Below are 21643 nucleotides of genomic sequence, written 5' to 3' on the forward strand. Positions count from 1 at the left end.
CCGTGGCCTCAGCCTCTACTGTCTCCGGCGGCCTGACCCTGGGGCCGCGAGTGGGAGGTGGCTTTTCCCGAAGAAGAGGGGGCTGCAGTGGCCACCGCGGCGGAGCCCGAGGTAAGACCCGCCCAAGCCGCCCAGAGGCCCTGCCGCCCGGCCCGGCCCACGTCTCGGTCTCGCTCTTTGGCTCCTGCGGGGCCGCCCCGCCCCAGCGGAGACGCCCCGCGAGCGGGTCTGCCCGGGAGCCTCCCAGACACCCGATCGCCGCGCCGGNAGCACAGCCCGTTAGAACCCCCTTCGGACTCCCTTAGGACTCCTCGTGGAGCCTCCAGACTCCGTTACGGCCTCCCGTAAGCTGACCCGGTCACAGTTCCTCCGAGACCCAGGCGCGGCCGCCCCTAAGCCTGCCGACCGCGCAGCCCGCCCCCTGCCTGCGGACCCCTCCCCGCTCGCTTCCAGTCAACCCTCCCTACCCTCCTCGCCTTTCGGATAGTCTGTTTCTTGATGCTCTCTCCTCCTAGTGGATCTGGTGTCAGCTCCTCTGTAGACACCGTCAGACAGCCTCTCCCCCGGTCCTTCTCTCAGGCAGACCTTGTTATCTTTCTCTTCTTTGCTCGAAAGGGTTTTGCTTTAAATCCTGAAGGGGTGTTTGCTTAACCTTGTGTTTCCCAGTGGGACTTAAGGGGACCAACTGACAACCAAAGGAGGGAGGGACAGGGAAGAGTGCAGAAGCCCAGGGCAGGGGGTGTGTGTGCTAATATAAGGTCTTAGAGCCTGCTTCCCCTCTTGTGCCGTCTGTGGAACGTGTGAGGTAGCCCCGATCTGACACTTGGGGACCTCTATAAGAATTCAGTCACATTACACTAAGGGATGTGACTGTGTCTCCATGTAGTCTCACTTGCTTCCCTTTCCTGAAGATTTTTGCACATTTTTCTCTTATGTTTTTGAGTGACACAGGAGATTGTTTTTTTTTTGATGTGTTGTTTTTTGAATTTTCTGGAAAAATAAGACTTGTAGCTTTCCTTAATCCCTGAAGAGTTTAATGTCAGTTTAGTAATAAATTTCTGCTACCTGGTGCTGCTCCTTTTCCAAGGAGCAAGTACAGTTATCATGCAGTGTTGACTGGTGTCATCACCAACAGCCTTCTGAGCAGTAGTGAACTAATGAATAAAATCTTGCTTGTGGAAGTTGAGTTGAGTTTGTGGAAGTTCCTGAGGTGTTAAGAAAGAAATGTAATGATACACTAAATGATCAGTACCTAGTTTTGGATAGGGATGAAGTACAGTGAAGTTTTTGTAGTTAGTACTTTAAAAATTTTTCATGTGTGTGTGTGTGAAACTGAGGAGGAAGAAGATAATATTAAAATTATAGGCAATAACTAGACATAGTATACATCAGAAGGTTCTAAAGAGTATGCGGTAAGAAGTTTCTCTTCCCCCTTTATCCAGCCACCTGTTTTCACTTTTTAGAGGCAACCATTATTTCCATCTTTATGTGAGTCCTCCCTGTGATTTTTAAAATTTATATTCTCTAATATATTCTTAAAATGCACCACAGACAAATGCTTGCGTACTGTACACTCTATACCTCACCCCTGCCTCTCACTCAATAGTGGAGCCTAGAGCTCATTCAATAAGAGTACATATGGAAATGCCACATTCATCGGCTGGATAGTATTCTCTTTTTATGATCTTGAGATTATTTTTAGTCTTTGCTTTTACAAACAATGCTATTTGCTTTTCTTTTAAATGTATCAGCTGTTACATGTATGTTGTAAATAATTATCAGGATTTAAAAAAATTTCCTGGTGACTCTTTTGTATTGAGCCTATGAAAAAGGATATAACTAAAGCTCTCATTGAATCTCTGAGCTTTCATGGAGTGACTCATTAACTTTGATGGTGATTATAATATTTATCAAATAAGTTATTGAAGGATATAAAGTAGGGGACTGAAATGATTAGATTTGCATTTTTAAAAGGTCACTGGCTGCAGTGAGGAGGGTGGATTAAAGGGTAGTCTAAGGCTAAGGGGAGAAATAGCAGGCAAATGATGGTAGTGAGTCTGGATTTGGGTTGTCTACTTGAAATCACCAAGTAGACAGGACTTGGTGATTTCATTGGATTTGGGATTAGGGAGAAGTTTCATAGAAGATTTAGGTTTCTAACTTGTGCATTTCACTGAAGTGGGAATTGATAGGAGGGAGGAACGGGATTTTTATTTTTGCCAAATAAGAATTTATTTGTGACAGGTTGGATTTGGGTGATTATACTTCTGTCAGATGTTGATGGCCAGGCGGCAGCTGGATTTGTGTCTTGAGCTCATTATCAAATTCTGGATTGATAGTAAAGGATTTGGGGGGCAAAAGGTATAAATGAGAGGAGAAAAGATTATAGGACAGAAATCCAACATTTACATTTCAGGTAGAGTTGAATGTCTAAAGCTAGTAAAGTAAGTGATTAATTTTTTAAAGTTTATTTATTTTTGAGAGAGAGAGCCCACTAACAAGGGAGGGACAGAGAAAGAGAGAGGGAGACACAGAATCTGAAGCAGGCTCCAGGCTCTGAGCTGTCAGCACAGAGCCTGATGCCGGTCTAGGCTTGAGCTCACAAACTGTGAGCTCATACCTGAGCCAGAGTTGGACTTGAGCCACCCACGTGCCCCAAGTGATTAAATTCTTTAAAAAACCTTATTATGGTTTAAGTATCAACAGTGAGGTTCACTGTCTAACGTGATTTAATAGGTTTTTCCCCTTAGTTAATGCTAGTGCCATATAGTTTATGAGGGAAGTGGGAGTAAAATTAGATTTTTTTTTAAAAAAGTAAAACCTCAGTAGAAATCAGTACTATAAAGCCATCTTTTCTAATCATTTGGGTTTTATTATTGTAGAAGTTTGTTCAGTCAGTCTTCTCTGTAGAGAAGTGCAAGAAGGTTTGAAAATATGGTTTGCCAAGAATATTAAGTTTCTTAGTTTGCATGATTTTTTAGTTGTATTAACTTAATTTAAAATAAAAGTCAAAGAATTTGGGGTCATGTTTTTTTTTTTTTTTTTTTTTTAAACTTTTTTTTNTCAGAGAGAGAGGGAGACACAGACTCTGAAATAGGCTCCAGGCTCTGAGCTGGCAGTCAGCACAGAGCCTGACGCGGGGCTCGAACCCACGAACCGCGAGATCATGACCCAAGTGAAAGTCGGTCACTTAACCGACTAAGCCACCCAGGCACCCCAGGGTCATGTTTTAAAATCTAAGATTGACTTTTTTTTTTTAAGGTTTGTTTATTTTTGAGAGAGAGAGAGACAGTGACAGTGTGACTGGGGGAGGGGAAAAGAGAAAGGGAGACACAGAATCCCAAGGAGGCTCCAGGCTCTGAGCTGTCAGCACAGGGCCCAGTGTGGGGCTTTAACCCATGAACTGTGAGATCATGACCTGAGCTAAAGTCCGATGGACACTCAGGCGACTGAGACACCTAGGCAACCAGACTTTATGTATTTCTAAGTCAAGAGCTGATGTATAGATCTCTAACCTTTCCCTATGAATCACTGCTAATGGACATCTCCACTTGGATTCACATTTCACAAGCACTTTAGATGTGTGCAAAATAAAACTCTTCTCTGCATTTCTTCCTTCTAAGGAGGGGGTAGAGGGAGACAAACTGAAACAAAAATTTTTGATTTTCTATCTTGATGAATGACACCACTCCTCGAGAAGTCGTCAGGAACCTGTGAATCATCCTCCACTCTGTACCTTACTACCAACGTCACTAAGTCCTCCACATTCTCCTGCATGATATTTTAGATTTATTGTTATTTTTGTTGTTTCTATTTTATTTTAACCAAAAATGTTTCTGGTGCTCCTGTAATGCTTTTTAAGCAGTCTTGTTGCTTTCTCTTTTCTGCCTCTTGTTTTGTCCTATCCTCCAGTTTATTCTCTGCACTGCTGCCAGATTAGGTGTTCTAAAATGCTCTTGTAGGCTGTTTTATTTGCAAAGAAGAGAGTCCAGTTACAGTAAGTAGTGGAGTGCATTTTAAAAGGAAATGTGCAGGGGCGCCTGGGTGGCTCAGTCGGTTGAGCATCTGACTTCGGCTCAGGTCATGATCTCACGGTTCGTGGGTTTGAGCCCCGTGTCGGGCTCTGTGCTGACAGCTTAGAGCCTGGAGCCTGTTTCAGATTCTGTGTCCCTCTCTCACTCTGTTCCTTCCCTGCTCATTCTCTGTCTCTCTCTCTCTCTCAAGGATAAATAAACATTAAAAATTAAAAAAACAAAACAAAACAAAAAGGAAATGTGCAGAAGGGAACCTAGGGAAAGTTAAACAACTTGGTCTCAAGAAGAACAGGAGTTTAATAAAACTAGAAGCAGGAAAATACAGATTTCACTGTAGTGCTCTATGGTTAACATGTCTTAGCTACTTTTACTATTTCTCTATTTTTTTCTCCCTACTCCAGTTTTTCCTCCTCTATCTCACAGCTTCCATTTATTCCTAATTTCTGCCTCCTTATAACTACTGTGTCATTCCTGTGCCACCATTTTGCCTCCTGGATGCTGTCATTTTAACTTGCTGTTTGTTAACTTCTTTCTTTTCCCTAGGATTTTCTGGTTTAAATTTCTAAGAAACAATCTCTTGGGCTCAGCTCATTTTCTCTTGGGCTGCTAGTAAGCTTGTGTACTTGGGTCATGTGATCACTCCTGTTGGCCATGTGTTTATTTGTGCATGTGGGTGTGGAGCAGGATCATAATGGTGAAAAGCATGGGGCAGTGTGTGGGCTAATTTCTCACAAAATGGGATTGCAAGCATGACAGACACTATAGTTGACATTTGTAGTACAAATACAAACCTCATGTCCTTTCTTCATCAGTGTTTTCTCATTGCTTTCAGGGTAAAGCTTAACTATAGCATAGCATGTATGTGAGATTCTTTATGACCTGTCACTTTTCTAGGCTTTCCTCCCATGCTCTCTTCCTTAAATTCTTTGATCCGCCCTTATTGAACTTAGGCTTCAGTTCAGATAAGGTGCTTTTTCTCTTTGCATCTCTCTTCCTTTCCTGTCTTTCCTCTTCACCCATTCTTTGCTTGGCTAATTCCTATCTGACCTTAAGGATTCATTTCAGGTATATCTTCAGAAAAGTTTCTTTTATTTCTTTTAGATTGAGTTAGATGCCATTCCTTTGTGCTCCTGCATAGTGCTTACTTCTATCTTACTAGCTCTCAAATGAGATTCCTAATTACTTGTCTATTTTCTTCATTGGGCTTTTACTTCTTTTTTATCCCTATTGTATAGGAAGGAAGGCTTTTAGATTGAGGATTAAAAAAAAAATATATATATATATACACACACACACACACTTTTTTTTTAATGAATTCCAAAGTATACAAAAAAGTACACAGATCCTAAGTGAATTTTCACTGAGTAGACACACCAACATCCCTAACCCTAACCAACACCCATAGTAAGACGCAGAATATTTCTACAACTCCATAAACCACCTCATGCCCTCTTTTAGTTACTTATTCAGTTAAAAGAGACTTTAATTTTAAATGGGGAAGCTCTTTTAATGTACAGATTTTTCTACATATTTTTAGTAGAAAAAAATATATAAGAGACACAGGTATTGGGATTGTGATCCTATAGAAAGAACAAATATAATTTGTTATATTACAGGAATATAATTTTTCATACTTGTATGCAACAGACAAATTTAAAATCACATTCTACTAATATTTTAATATTCAGTTTTGAGACATATATATTTAAGTAGATTTTCTTGTTTATAAGTTTAATAGCATTTCAGAGTGGCAGAAAATATCATAGATTAAAGAATATTTGTTGAAAATAGCTTATTAATTTTGAATGGTGAACTTGCTGGAGATGTGTATAGTAAACATGTAAAGCACTTTCCAAATGGTGTTTAGCCTCTGCGTTTTAATGTGAATTATGTTGCTAGCATATTTTGGCAGTGGGGTCATCCAGCGGGCAACCGGAGTGTAATTTTACATGTACAGTGAGGAAAGTACTAGCTGTCCTATGTCATAGACAGCTGGCTTGCTCAGAATTTTTTTTTTTACAACCAGCAGTAATTTTAGAGTGTATTTTTTCTTTTTCTCAATTTTGATTTTTCTTTGACATTATGTAGCTCTTTGAATATGAAGGTATTCTTTTAAACATACTTTTTCCTTAGATGAGCTTTTCTGTCTGTAAATATTAAGTCCATTAGGGCCAATGAAGTGGAAAGAATATGGACTTTCAAACCTGGATTTCCAATGACCTCAATTCAGTTTCCAGCCTTATTATTTATAAGCTGTCATTTATAGGCAAGTCACTTAACATTTCTGAGCTTTAAGAATGTTCATCTCTCAAATTGGAAATATTTACTAACACAAGATTATCATGAGAATTAAAAAAAACTTTGTGTAAAGCACTAGACATATAAACATATATAAACATATATAAACGTGTAAACATGTTGCTATTCAACATGTTTTCCTTTTCTCCTGCAAATATGTCTGTTTCTTGTTAGATTTAAATATGAGGTCAGGAATTTAAAGAATTTCATTGTGGCATTTAGAATAAATGGCTAATCAAAATTTGTTGCTAATAGCAGTAAATCTTAGAAAGTTGGCTAGCTATCTTTCAACTGTGTGATCATGTTTTTGAATTCAAGAAATTTCAAAGAAATGCTTTTCTTGATTTCTTACTGTATAAGTTTAATAGATGTTAGAATGTATTTTGATTCAGTGTATTATGATACCTCAGTTTGAGGTAATGTTCTGTTTGCCAATGACAAACATTCCTTAAATCATTGACAGATTGCAGTACTATTGCTATTTGTAATGTGTAAGTATTTGTTTGAAATCTGTTTACTGATATTGATCAGATCATAGTAATCTCTGGATTTTTTTCTTAAAAAAATTTTTTTTAATGTTTACTTTTGAGAGAGAGAGAGCACACGAGCGAGCAAGCGTGAGCGCATGAGCCCTACTATTTGGGGAAGGGCAGAGAGAATCACGGAGAGACCAGGGAGAGACAGAATCTGAAGCAGGCTCCAGGCTCTGAGCTCTCAGCACGGAGCCATTGGGAGGCTTGAACTCATGAATTGCAAGATCACCATCTCAGCCAAAAGTCAGATGCTTAGCTGACTGAGCCACCTGGGTGCCCTTTTTTCTTTTTTAAATATAAGGGAGAAAGTTCTTCAGATGACTGTGTAGATATGTGTTTAAAAATGATTTTTAGGTCGTATTTTTTCCTTATTTCTTTTGAAACTCTACCTTGTTTTGATTCTCGTCCAGCCTCTCCTCTACTTTTTTAATAAAGAAAGCTTAGAAAATTTTGAAAAATTAAATGATTAGAACAAAGAACATTTATGTCTGCTACCTAGATTGAAGTTATCCGTGGCCATCTGTATTTGCTTTATTGTTCTTTATACATATGTATATGTGTATACTTCTACTGAGCTTTTTGAAAGCTGTTGACTATTATGATGTTTACCTCAAAATACTTCAGCATATATCTCCTAAGAAAGTAGACATTCCTGGGGTGCCTGGCTGGCTCAGTTGGCAGAGCATGTGATTCTTGATCTTTAGGTTGAGTGTGTCATGTTAGGTGTAGAGATTACTTAGATAAAACTTAAAAACAAAAAAGAAAATAGATATTCTCCACATCACCACAGTGCCATTATCAACATTTCCTAATAGCATTTAATATTCAGTTTATATTTAAATTTTTCCCATTTGTCTCATAAAATGGTTTTTTTCAAACCAGAATTCAGTCAAGATTTTTGCATTGCACTTGCTTATCTTTTTAGTCTCTTTTAGTCTAGAAAAGTTCCTTCCTCCACTCCTCTCTGATGATACTGACAATTCTTTGAAAAGACCAGATCATTCTTGTAGAATGGCCTGTTTTCTAGTTATCTGATTGTTTCTTTGTGCTTTTGTTTAACGTATTCCTTTGTTAATTGTATATCTTGTAAACTGGAAGTTATATTTTAAAGGCTTGAGTAGATGCATGTTAAAAAAGTTTTGGCAAGAATACTTAATCGGTGATGTTATATTTCATGTTACATATTATGGGAGGTATGTCACTATTAGTAATACAAGTTTTATGAAGTTTAATACAAGTTTGTTGACTCTCCATTGTAGAAGTGTAATTTTCCTGCTGTGATCAAGTACAGTAATCTGTGGGGGTGATACTTTGGTACCATAAAAAATTCCAGTATTCAATATGCTTTACCTAATAATTTTAGCATCCTTTGTTGAACCTCAGGCAATTCAGTTACTTAACTGAAAGTTGAAACTTGGTGATTTTTCTAATTCTGTAATTCTTTACACTTACTATCATTCTTCAGTTAACAAGAACTTTATAACCTTTCATCAACTGGGAGTGAACTATAGTGGTTCCTGAAGGGCAGAGTAAGTAAATGCTTAATTCTTCTCATCTAATTTTCAGAGTGAGGAGTTGGTCTTTAGTTATTTAGTTATTAGTGATGACAAATGAATGTTTTTATGATCGCTTGGATTTTTCTTTGTTGTATTATAATAAATTACAGACATTGTCTTTTTGGTGCTCAAATGGTCTCAAATAAGGGCATTGGAAGCCCCTCCGAGCATACCCCTTGGTTCTTTTTGCATAAATGCATTATTAGTTATTGAGTGAGTCCTTACTTTTGACTATAAGATCCCTTGGCTCACCATGGACTTTTCCTGCTTTAGGCTGCAATCAGCGGTTTCTCTAAGGAGCTCTGTCTCCTTATAGTGGAGGATGATGTTTAGAAACCAGTATCTGAATGTTAAATTTGCTCCTTCTTATGGGGCTGTCACTACTTCTAGGCCTTGCCGTGTCTGGAGGGGGAAAAAAAAGCTTGAGGTCATATTGATAATTCTAATTCAGATTTATAATGTTGTAGGGTTTCTTTCCTCATCTTTTAAAAAAAAGTTTAATCTCTTTTACATTGCAAATCTTAGTTTTTCTTAACCTTTATGTATATATTTAAAGTACACCTTAAGTAGTTTAAAGATAAATAAACTTAGTGAAGCTTAAGATTTTTTGCATTTCATTTTGTCCTTAGAATATATCCCAATAAGGTAATACTTATTGTTAGTACTATATTTAAAAGTCACTTGAAATCATTATTTTTTCAGTGTGATTGTTACCAATTTGATAGGTATGTAGTGAGATCCATTTTTTTTCATTTTAAAGTTTGCTTCCCCTGTTTTTTTTTTTTTTGGTGTTTAATGTTAATCTTTGAATATATGAAACATATAGTTCAAAAGGAGAAATCAAATGAAAAGGCATCTATAGAAATCTTAGTTTTATCCCTGTCTCTTCTATTCTGTTTCCTTCTTGTTCCTGTAAAGGTAACATTTTTGTGAGTTTTTGATCAGTCACTCCAGTATTTTTTCTCTTTGAAAAATAAGATGTATGTGTGTATTCTCCCTTCATATGCCAAAGCAGTATGTGTGTGTGCGGGCACGCACTGGTGTTTGTATCTGTATATACTGTTTTGTAGCCTTTTTTTTTTTTTTCCCCCCTCCACTTAAAACATTTTGGAGACCACTCCATATTGGTACATTCAGATCTTTCTCATGGAGGCATAATATTCTGTGCTGATATACAATAATTTTATTAATGAATCTGGATTTGATGGATATTTGTGTTTAATTTTTTGGACTATTAATAAGTAATATCCATATGGAATAAATTAATTAAAAAGTAAAGTTTCTTCCCCAGGTAACTGAGAAGGAGTTGATTTGTTCCAGAGAGCCTATAGTTCGAGTGGGCTTTATTGTGTTTTGTTGTTGTTGTTGTTGTTGTTGTTAAGAGAATTTCAGGGTAAGTAGATATATTTTGGGATGTAGTACACTTTCTTCCCCTTGTATATTAGGTCATTGGTATTACTGTTAATCTGCTTTTACTGTTGTATGATACCAGGGTCAGACAATAGATGATTAACTTGCTTTTTCTCCCTCTGCTTCTTGGCGTCTTTTAAAGCATTGGAACTAAAAACCTGTTGTATTGGGTGTTTTCATGTAAGGATAACTCAAGTTTGTCTTCACTGTTTTTTTCTACAAGTTCCCCCTCCCTAACTTTAGCATTTCTTCTTCTTTTCTGTCTTAAATCTCTCAGATTTGAGATTTCAAATATTTCGTGACAGTTGCTTATAGTCTGATGTATAGTACGATGTATGTTATGAGTATAAATAAAGAGTAAGGAATCAAGAAAGCAAAGGGAGAGGGAAGGGCACCTGTTAAGATGGAAGGAATTCAACTAGAAATTGGAAATTAGGGAACCTAGCCATTCAGATCTACATTTTCTTTTAGTCCAGTGCTTGAAAGTAATTTGTTTCATTTAATTTTCTTTAATTGAAGCATAGTTAATATACAGTGTTGTATTAGTATTGTGTACAGCATAGGGGATCCACAATTCTATACAATTACCCATTAGGCAGTCTTTGCCATGATAAGTGTATTTACCATCTGAATTTGTTTCATTTACTGAACAAAATTTTTGAGTATCTACCATAAGCAACTTTGGAAGATACCGAAAATAATATAATTATAGTAGCCTTTTTTTGAGTGCACACTATGTACCAGACTTACATAGTTTGCTTTGTTTTTTAAAAATGTTTTAATGTTTTACTTATTTTAGAGAGAGTGAGTGAGCGAGTGGGGGAGGAGCAGAGAGAGAGGGAGACACAGAATCTGAAGCAGGCTCCAGGCCCTGAGCTGTCAGCACAGAACCCTGTGTGGGGCTGGAACTCAGGAGCGGTGAGATCATGACTTAACCTGAAGACGCTCAATGGACTGAGCCACCCAGGTACCCCGTACTCCATAGGCTGCTTTGTTGCATTAAATTAATATAGCAATGGAATGTAGTTGTTACTTTTCCTTCCTTTTATTCATATATATAGGAAAGTGAATAAAACTTGCAGTTTAAAGAAAATTGTGAAGTAAATATTTGTGTTGTCGTCACGCAGGCCAACAAATCAGGATTATCTCTCCTTTCCCTTTTTAATATTTAATACCCTAACTTTTTGATTATCATTTTCTTGCTTTGCTTCATAATTTTGAATCTCAGCTTATATATTCATAAACAATATAGTTTAGTTTTCCTTGTTTTTGACCTTTATGTAGTATTTTACATGATTTTACTAAAAAATTAGTTCAGGGGTGCCTGTGTGGCTCATCGGTTGAGCGTCTAACTCTTGATTTCAGTTCAGGTCATGATCCTATGGGATTGAACCCTGTATCAGGCTCCATCCTGAGTGTTGAGCCTGCTTCAGATTCTCTTTTTCTTTCTCTCTCTCTCTCTGTCAGTTTCTCCCCCTCTGTCCCTTCCCCACTTGAGCTTATGCTCTCTGTCTCTCTCAAAAAAAATTTTGCTTAGCATTTGTGAAATTAGTTTCAGGTTGTTATAGTTAGCCATAGTTCATTTGATTTCATTGTGGTCAAGTATTCTGTTTTATGATTACACTACAGTTTATTCATTCTAGTTTTTTTTTTTTTTAAAGAGTTTATTTATTTTGAGAGGGAGGGAAGAGCATGAACAGGGGAAGGTCAAAGAGAGAAGGAGGGAAAGAATCCCAAGGGGGATGTCTTAGGAGCTCATTTACACGAACCATGAGATCATGACCTGAGCTGAGATCAGGAGTTGGGTGCTTAACTGACTGAGCCACCCTATTCATTTCATTCTATTCATTCTATTTTTGATGGACATTTGAGTTGATTTCATTTTCTTGCTGTTATACAAACAATTTGGTGGTGAGTGCTCTTCTAACCTGTTTCATGTTTTCAAGTGTGTAAATGTTTATCTCTAGGGTTTGTAGGAATGGAATTGCTAGGTTGTGAGGTATGCACATGTTCAACTTTGATAATGGCAAAGTGTTTTTCAGAATTATTTTAATTTATATACTTCCTCCAACACAATATATAAGTTCCCATTGCACTATGTTTTTTTTAAAATAAGATTTTTATTTTTAATTAATCTCTACACCCAATGTGAGGCTTGAACCCATAGCTCCGAGATCAAGAGTTGCATGCTCCACTGACTGAGCCAGCAAGTTACCTCTCCATTGCTCTTCATTTTAAACACTTGGTATTGTCAGAATCATAATTTTTGCCAGTGCTAAGGGCGTATGGTATGCCATGATTTTAATTTGCATTTCCATGATGGCTAACGAAGTTGAACATCTTTTCATAGAACTGAGGTTTCTCTTTCTCTCTTTTTTAAGTTCATTTATTTTGAGGGTGGGGAGGGGCAGAGGGAGAGGGAGAGAAAGTCCCAAGCAGAATCTGTGCTGTCAGCATGGAGCCCCGTATGGGGCTTGAATCCATGAACCATGAGATAACAGCCCAAGCCAAAATCATGAGCCAGACATTTAACTGACTGAGCTACTCAGACACCCCCATTTGAGTTTTCTACATATGATGTGTCTGTTCAAGTTGTTTGCCCAATTTTTTTCTGTTAGGTGATTTCTGCTTTTTTTACTGATTTTTAGGAATTCTGTATGTGTTTTGGAGACTGGTCCTCAGTTATATCTGTTTTGTAACAGATCTTATGTTTTTGAGTGTTGAGCCTGCTTAAGATTCTCTTTCTTAAGAGAATATTTGGAATTCTCTTTCCGAAATAATTTGGAATCCCAAATCTGAGAGATTTAAGACAGAAAAGAAGAAGAAACGCTAAAGTTAGGGAGGGACAAAACAGATCTGTTTTGTATCTTATGTTTTTGGCTTGTTTACTCTCTGTGGTGCTTGCTGATCAACAGAAATTCTTAGTTTTAACATAGTTGAATTTACCAACTTTGGCTAGTACTTTTTGAATCCTTTTAAAGAAACTCTTTCCTAGGCTATGTTAAAGATGTTCTTGATATGATCTACTAAAAACATTCAAGTTTTAACCTTTCAAAAATTTGGTCTTTATTTGGAATAGACTTTGTGTATAGTGTGAGGTCCAGTTTCATTCTTTCCCACCCCAAATGGATACTTGATTGTCCTAGCATTGATTTTGAAAGGTTTATCTTTTCAACACTGATCTCAGTGCCACATCTGACATATATCAAGTATCCAGGTTTGTGTAGGTTTGTTTCTGAACTTGTTCCTCTGTTCTATTGGTCTATTTGTCTATTCCTGTACTTGTAACATACTTTAACTAGTTAGTAGCTTTTTAAGTTTTGATATCTGGTAAGGCAAGTGTTCCCACATTGTGCTTGTTCTTCTGGAGAATCTTGGCTGTTTTTGGCCCACTGCACTTTTGTAAGTATTTTAGAATCATGCTGTCAAATTCACACACACAGACAGACACACACACACTAAATAATTCAGTGTAAAAATAACATTTGGGATTTTTAAAAAAGTTTTTTAAAAAATATTTATTTCTGAGAGAGAGAGAGAGAGACAACGTGAGCAGGGGAGGGTCAGAGAGAGAGGGAGACACAGAATCTGAAACAGGCTCCAGGCTCTGAGCTGTCAGCACAGAGCCCGATCTCACGGAACCGTGAGATCATGACCTGAGCCGAAGTTGGACGCTTAACTGACTGAGCCACCCAGGTGTCCCTAACATTGGGGAATTTTATAGACTCTTTAGAGTAATTTGGGGAGATCTGGCATTTTTTCCAATGTTGAGTCTTCCAGTATATGAACATAGATACCTTTCCATTTCTGTATAATGATTCATAATAAAGTCTCATTTTTTCAGTATATGTTTTGTCCATTATTAGATTCTTGAGCATTTCATTTTTTCTGATGCAATTTTAAGTAGTGATATCTTCAAAAGATTATTTACTAATTATTGCTGGCATTTAGAAATATGAAACTAATGCCAACTTGTATCTGTTTCTTTTCTTTTTTTTTCCTTTATATTACCTATGCTGTACCTTTCATCTCAGTGACTTACTCATTCCGTAACTGGAAGGTTGTACCTCCCACTTCCCTTCACCTACTTTGCCCATCATTTAAGCCCCCTCCCCCTGGCAAACACCATTTCTCTGTATTTAGTCTGAAATTTCAGCTTTTGTTTGTCCCTTTTTTTTTTTAGATTCCACATATAAGTGATGTCATGTGATATTAATCTTTCTTTGATTTATTTTACTTACATAATGCTCTCTAAGCCCATCCATATTGTTGCACATGACAGGATCTCATTCTTTTTTATGGCTGAGTAATATTCCATTGCTTATATATACCACATCTTCTTTATCCACTCATCTATTCATGGACAGTTAGGTTGCTTCTATATCCTGGCCACTGTAAACAATGGTGCACTAAACATAGGGGTGCATATGTCTTTTTAAACTAGTGTTTTTGTTTTCTTTGGGTAAATGCCAAGTAGTGGAATTATTGGATCATATGGTATTTTTCTTTTTTTTTTTTAAGTTTATTTTGAGAGAGAGAGAGAGTACATGTGCAGTGTGTGCGTGTGTGTGTGTGAGGGGCAGACAGAAATCCTAAGTAGGCTCCATGCTGTCAGTGCAGAGTGCCACGCAGGGCTCTATCCCATCAATCATGAGATCATGACCTCAGCAGAAAAAAAGTTGGATGCTTGACTAAGCCATCCAGGTGCCCCTGGATCATATATTTCTATTTTTAATTTTTTGAGGAACCTGCATACTGTTTTCTACAATGGCTGAATCAATTTAGATTCCCACCAGCACTGTATCCTCTTCAGCACTTATTTCTTGTCTTTTTGATTTTAGCTATTCTGACAGGTATAAGGTGATACATCATTGTGGTTTTGATTTGCATTTCCCTGATGATTAGTGATATTGAGCATCTCTTCCTGTGTCTGTTGGCCATCTGTATGTCTTCTTTCTGTTTAGGTCCTCAGTTTGTACCTGTTATATTATAAAATTAGCAAGAGTTTATAGATTCTTTCAAATTTTCTGTATATACAATTATGTCATATGCAGATAATAACAGTTTTGTGTTTCTAATTTCTTGTTATATCTTATTTCTATTTTTTTGTTCCTAATGCCTTTCATTAGTTTCTTCTTGGTTTCCTATGCTGCTTAGGATCACTAGTATACTGTTGATAGAAGTAGATTGTGGCCATCCTTATCTTGTTCCTGATATCAAAGGAAAAATATTTAGGCTTTTCCCATTAAGTGTGCTGATTTTTGTAGGTACCTTGTATCAAATTAAGAAGTTTTCTTCAATTCCTAGTTTACAAAGACTCCTTTTAAGACATGAATAAATACTGAATTTTTATGGATTTCTTTAAGTATGGTTGATTATATTAACAGGCTGTCTGATATTAATATTGGATTTGTCTTTGGTTTCCTGGGATATGCCTAACTTGAATACAGCATATTATAATGTTGGTTTTCATTTGCTAGTATTTGTTTGTAATTTTTGCATGTCAGTTCAGGGTAAGATTGGCTCAAGATTTCTCTTTGTAGTTTGGTCCATGCCAGGATTTTTGGTTTCAGAGTTATGCCACTTTTGTAAAAAGAATTGGGAAGAATTCAAGATTGTTTGAGTATTTGGGAGAACTTGGCTGGTAAAGCTCAGGAATTCTCTCTGTGGGAAGAATTTTTTTTTTTTTTATTTAGAGTCATTGAGTCATTGTGTTTTGTTTTTCAATGGGACTGTTTAAATTTTCTGTGCCTTCTTGAGTATGTTTTGTTAAGTTATATATATATTTAGGATTTTTTTCAATTTCATCTGTATTAAAAAAATCCTCGTACTGTTGTAATGTTTGTAGCATTGGTAGTTTTTGCCCCCATTGTCATTTCTGATCCTTTTCTCTTTTTTTTACTCCTCATTCTTGCCAGAGGATTGGCAAATTACAATTTTTTCAGAGACCCAACTTCTGGCTTTGTTGGACCTTTCTAATACATATTTTCTTTTATTTCTCATTTCTATTATTTTCCTATACTTCTTTTAGGTTTATTTTGCTGTTCTTATTTTCTTTAATAGACAATTCCCCTTTTTTTTAAACCTATTTAGGGTTATAAATTTCCCTGTCAAATATTGCTTTAGCTGCATCTCTCAAGTATCTTGTTCTAGTCTAGTTCAAAGTATTTTCTATTTACTTATTTGTCAGATGGTTTATTTAGGACTGTGTTTTAAAATGTACATCTCTTATGAAGACTTCCTTTTATATTATTTATCTATAGTGGCATAACAAGTTAGGCCCAGAACGTAGTGGCTTATTACCATTTACAGTTTTTTTGTGTCAGGAATTCATGAGCAGTCCAGCTTGGCAGTTCTGCCTCAGTTCCGTTCCATGTGGATTTTTCCATGGAGCTTTTAAAATGTTGTTATAGTATGACCACTGGAATTCCTGAGGAAGAAAATGGTAGGTAGCAGCCATGTTACAGTTTTTGAACTAATCTCAAGTCACACAGCCTCACTTTGCTGCATTTCATTGGTGACAGTTACAAAGGTCCATCCAAGTTCAGCGGGGAAAGAACATAGGGAATAGTGTGAACATTACATTGTAGAGGGATATGTGGGATGGGATATATATTGGTGTGAAGGATACCATTTGTTACTCCTTGTCATCTTTTATTACTGATTTCTAGTTCCAAGAACATGATGTTACAATTTCACTACTCTTTTCTTTTTTGGATCTCCAATTTACATGTCTGTTAACTTTTTTCTTACGTGGTCTTTTAAAAATATTTTTCTTCTTTTATTATGAGTAATTTCTTTTTCACTGTTTCATTTTAGTTTTAGTTTTAACTGTGTTTTATAATTTTATAAGTTGTTTTCCAAATCTTCCAAGTCATTTTGTATAGTTCTTGTTCCTTTCAAATATTTTCAGCCATGTTTATTGCTTTCAGCATTAGTAAGCAGTTATTTTATGTTTTGTATATGATCATTTCTAATATCTGACATTTTTGTAGATCTGTTTCTAACCATTGTTTGCTTGTTGTCATTCATGTGTTTTGTTATCTTTGTGCATGGTGTAAGTAATGCCCTTTCTTGGGACATTATTTATGTTATTTGCACAGACATGTTCTAGATGCCTATAACCTGTTTTATTTTTATTTTTATTTATTTTTTGTCATATAAGTGATGTGAATTAGGACCACAAATCTGTGTCTGTAGGGTAGTTGTATTTTAGGTGTGATGTGTCTTTTGGTTACAACTCGAGGCAGAATGTGCTCTGTGCCACCTGGTTTTTGTAAGATTGAAAGCTAAGAATGGTTTTTACATTTTAAATGATTGGCAAAAAAAAAATAATATTTTGTGACATGTGAAGATTAAATGAAACTCAAATTTCAGTGCCCATAAATAAAGTGTTATTGGAATGTAGCATCCTCATTTGTTTTTGTGTTTGTGGCTGTTTGCAAGCTATGACAAAGGAGTTGAATGGTTGCCGCAGAGATCTATGGCCTCCAAAGCCTAAAGTACTTACATCTGGCCCTTTACTAAGAAGTTATAACTTGACAGGAAGTCTGCTTTCCCGTTTTCTGTTACAGTTCAGTGCCAAAGCAACTTTCCTTGCAGATCTAAGGGAATGGATTAGAATGGAACAGGTCTTCTTTGGTTGATTTTATGAATTCCAGTTGTATGGTATAGGATGTCCTATCAGACTTACTACCTAAGGTGGGCCCTGGGCTTGGCTACTATCTTCATGAGACTGTGATAATCAAAGTCCAAGTTTGGTTTTGATTAGCTGCTAAATTGGCTTCAGCACTCTGCTTTCTTCTCTGAATTCCTGCCCTTTCTTATGTTTTGGCCTTATGGTTCCCTACTATCTTGTCAGTTTTTTGATACTTTTAAGACTATGTATTTTCTGTTTTACTTAGTTTTGGAAATCTCATTGCTTTGTTCCAAATGATTGGCCATATTATTGGAGATTGATACCATTTTTTGTTTAAGTTTATCTGTTTGTTTTTTAGTTTATTTTGAGAGAGAGCAAACGGGGGAGGGACAGAGAAAGGGCAACTGAATCCCAAGTAGATGCAGGCCTTCAACTCACGAACTGTGAGATCATAATCTGAGCCAAAATCAAGATTCAGACACTTAACTGACTGAGCCACCTAGATGCTTTGATGCTGTTTTTTGAATATGAAGAAACTAAGGCTCAGAGAACTAGACTAGCCTTCCCCAAAGTTATATTACTAGTAAGTAGCAGACAGAGACTTTGACTTTAGAAAGCTTATTTGTGATCTGGAGTGTGAGTACTTAGGTTTGTACATTCTTTTCCATGTTCCCAGTACAGTCTTAGGGATTTCAGCTACTTGGACCAAGCAGGAGAAGTCTCAGTTACAGAGAACAAGAAAGGCATAAAATACTCAAAAACTGTTTGGTGGGAGAAACTAAAAAACCATATGTAGATACTAGAGAACTTAAAAGTGTTGAAAAAGAAATGGAAAATTTTGTTGACTGTATAAAAAGTGATAAAATTCAAATTTGCCACATTAACTTAGGTAAATCAAAGATGAAAGTACACCTTTTAATTGTGCCACCTACTTTGTAAGAGTATCTAGTGTCACATTTTTTAATTCTTCTTCTTCTTCTTCTTCTTTTATTTTTGAGAAAGAGACACACACAGAATTTGAGCAGGGGAGAGGCAGAGAGAGAGGGAGACACAGAATCTGAAGCAGGCTTCAGGCTCTGAATTGTCAGCACAGAGCTTGATGTGGAGCTTGAACTCACGAACTATGAGATCATGACCTGAGCCAAAGTTGGATGCTTAACTGCCATCCAGGTGCCCCTATCTAATATCACATTTAACTTCATAGCAACTGTGAGTTAGGTGATCCTGATGATTTCTTTTAACAAACATGTAAACTTCTAGGGAAGATAATCAGTGCTAAAGGTAGGCTCTGAACCCCTGTGTGACTATAAAGCCCATATTTTCCCCGTAAAACTGTTTTGGAAAAAGTCTCTAAATGGTTAATGGAGATTTCATGAAAATGTATGGTTCACATTTCTGTCCCTTGTATGAGAATCCCTTAGGCTTTCATTTAGAGGTTAGTCTTATTTTAGACAATTCAAATAAGTATTTGGTTTCTAAGGTCACATGGATTAGAAGCAGCAGTGAGAACAGAGGGGCATTTGTAGGTTGTTAGGCAGACAGCATGAAAAGCTTTTCTATAAACTAAAAGGAAGCCAATCTGTTGATACTGAGATAGGGACAGAGAACTTTGCTTATGTATATCAGTTTTTATGAATGTCACTATCATATAAAAATTGACATTTAATATAAGATTTGAGATTCATAAGAAATGTGTGAATTATATTCAGTATACTCTGCTTCAAAAGATATTAAGTTAGAAACATATTGTGGCGAGGTGGCTTGGTCAGTTGAGCATCCAACTTTGGCTCAGGTCATGATCTCCTGATTTGTGGGTTCGAGCCCTGCATTGAGCATTGAGGTCTGTGTTGACAGCTCAGAATCTGGAGCCTGCTTCAGATTCTGTGTCTCCCTCTCTGTCCTACCCTTGCTCGTGCTCTGTCTTTCTCTCAAAAATAAACATTAAAAAAAAAATAATTTCATCAGAGAATTTGAAAATAACTTCTAATACTTAAGGAGGTGAAATTCCAGTGTTGGAGAAAGTTGGATTTCTAGAATGACTTCTTTAAAAATTCGGAATAGCTGAGATTTTACTGGTGTAGCGGTGAGTGACTTGCTGTATATCTAATTGCACACAGTAAAATAATGATTAATCTTGAACTTATATTTTATATAAAACTGAATTTACCATGAATATTTATTCCTTATAAGTTATTAAGTTAGTATTGTTATCTCACAGCATAAAAAACGGAATCCCATTTGAAGTCGTTGGCAAAATATAGTTTGTGGCACATAGTGAATTAAGGCACCTTTTTAACAGGATCAAAACCTAAGAAAACTTCTAAGATTGAACTCTTTTTAATGTTTTTTTTTTTTTTTTTAATTTTTGAGTGACAGAGAGAGAGAGAGACAGACAGAGCAGGAACAGGGGAAGGGCAGAGAGAGAGGGAGACACAGAATCTGAAGCAGGCTCCAGGCTCTGAGGTATTAGCATAGAGCCCATTACAAGGCTCGAACTCACGGACCGTGAGATCATGACCTGAGCCGAAGTTGGAAGCTTAACTGACTGAGCCACCCAAGTGCCCCAAGATTAAACTTTTCTATAAATGGTCTGACAATATTGTGTTGATAAAAATCAAGATCTTGAAGGAATAAAAATGATATATTTTTCTATAACATTTTGATTCTTGAGGCAGTAAGGCAATATTTGATGAGTATGTATTTTGAAGCATTAACTTAGTTGTTCACTCTACGACGTTCTAAAGAGAACAAAATTTTAGTCTTTATTCTTGACCAGGCTCGTAAGGGATACTCTGAACATACATGTAGTTTTGGAATGCTGTTGCTTTTAGAAATGCACATTGGTCAGAAAAAGGAGTCTGGATAACTGTGGATAAATGAACACAGACCTATCAGTGTAAGTGGAAAAATCAACTTGTAGCACATGTTTTGTTGATGGAAATCAACAACGCTAATCTCTCTCTCCTTTTTTTTTAGTGTTTTTTAAAATTTATTTCTGAGAGAGAGACAGACAGCGTGAGCAGGGGAGGGTCAGAGAGAGGGTGAGATAACAGAATCCAGTACAGGCTCCAGGCTCTGAGCTAGCTGTCAGCACAGAGCCCAACGCGGGGCTCGAACCCATGAACCGTGAGGTCATGACCTGAGCCGAAGTTGGAGGCTTAGCCGACTGAGCCACCCAGGCACCCCAAAGCTAGTCTCTCTTTAGATAACATTTGAGCAGAGTTTTTCACTTTTATTATAATAAGCTTACATAGAGTTAAACATTTGAATTTTCTCAACTCAAGGAACAGTTGCAACAATCAGAATAAATAGCCCACTGGTGTGGGCAATAAGATAAATAATAGAAAGCAGCATGTTATTGTTTTGTTCATGGAACAGAAATGCTCTCATTGGTGGGTGATGCTTCTGAATGCCTTATGTCAGTAGTGCCAAGGCTGAGAAGTGTATGTGATGCAGATTGTAAAAAGTTGGGTAAGGGAGGGGAAAGGTGTCAGGGTGGCAGGTGACAAATATGTCAGGTTACATATTTGAGTGTGTTGGAAAGCAGATGTCTGACTATGGTAAATAAGAGTAGAAATCAGAAATTATCACAGTTGAAGGGATAGAAGAGAAAGGAATTTGTGTATATTTCAAGCCATACATATATGAGGCACAGATGAATGGCATTGTATTTCTTAGGCAATGGCAGAAAACTAAAATAAGTATCCTATAGAATTCATTATAATATAGTGTCAAGTTAAGGTATATTGGTAATTGTATACCAAAGACTGCTGTATAGTTATATTAGTTTGCTGGGGCTGCCATAACAAAATACCACAGACTGGGTGGCTTAAATAACAACAATTTTTTTTCACAGTTCTGGAGGCTGGAAGTCCAAGTTCAAGGTGTTGACAGTTTTGGTTTCTCCTGAGGTCTCTCCTAGGCTTGCAGATGTCCACCTTTTCAATATGTCCTCATATGGCCTCTGTGTGTGTGTGTGTGTGTGCGCGCGCGCGTGTGTGCGTGCGCTCACGCGCATATGCATCTCTGGTGTCTCTTCCTTTTTTAATAAGGATGCCAGTCCTATTGGATGATCTCATGTAACCCTAATTTCCTCTTTAAACATCCTATCTCTAAATATAGCCACATTGGGGGTTAGGGCTTCAGCATATACATTTTAGGGGAATACATTTC

General features: G+C 36.9%; 1 protein-coding gene across 6 annotated transcripts in view; it reads left to right on the forward strand.

The window, feature by feature from the left end:
• The first annotated feature begins 16 nt into the window (after positions 1-16).
• MYO9A (myosin IXA) overlaps positions 17-21643 on the forward strand; it is a 256379-nt gene continuing 234752 nt past the window's right edge. For 3 of the 6 annotated variants that reach the window (XM_077746199.1, XM_077746212.1, XM_077746209.1), the window contains exon 1: positions 17-111. The gene's annotated coding sequence lies outside the window, so the exon portion shown is untranslated. The remainder of the gene's footprint in view (positions 112-21643) is intronic. The other 3 variants (XM_077746208.1, XM_077746217.1, XM_077746207.1) reach the window with 2 other exon arrangements.

This window comes from Crocuta crocuta, unplaced genomic scaffold, assembly GCF_008692635.1.
Source record: "Crocuta crocuta isolate KB4526 unplaced genomic scaffold, BGI_CrCroc_1.0 scaffold130, whole genome shotgun sequence".
In the NCBI taxonomy this organism is placed as follows: Eukaryota; Metazoa; Chordata; class Mammalia; order Carnivora; family Hyaenidae; genus Crocuta; species Crocuta crocuta.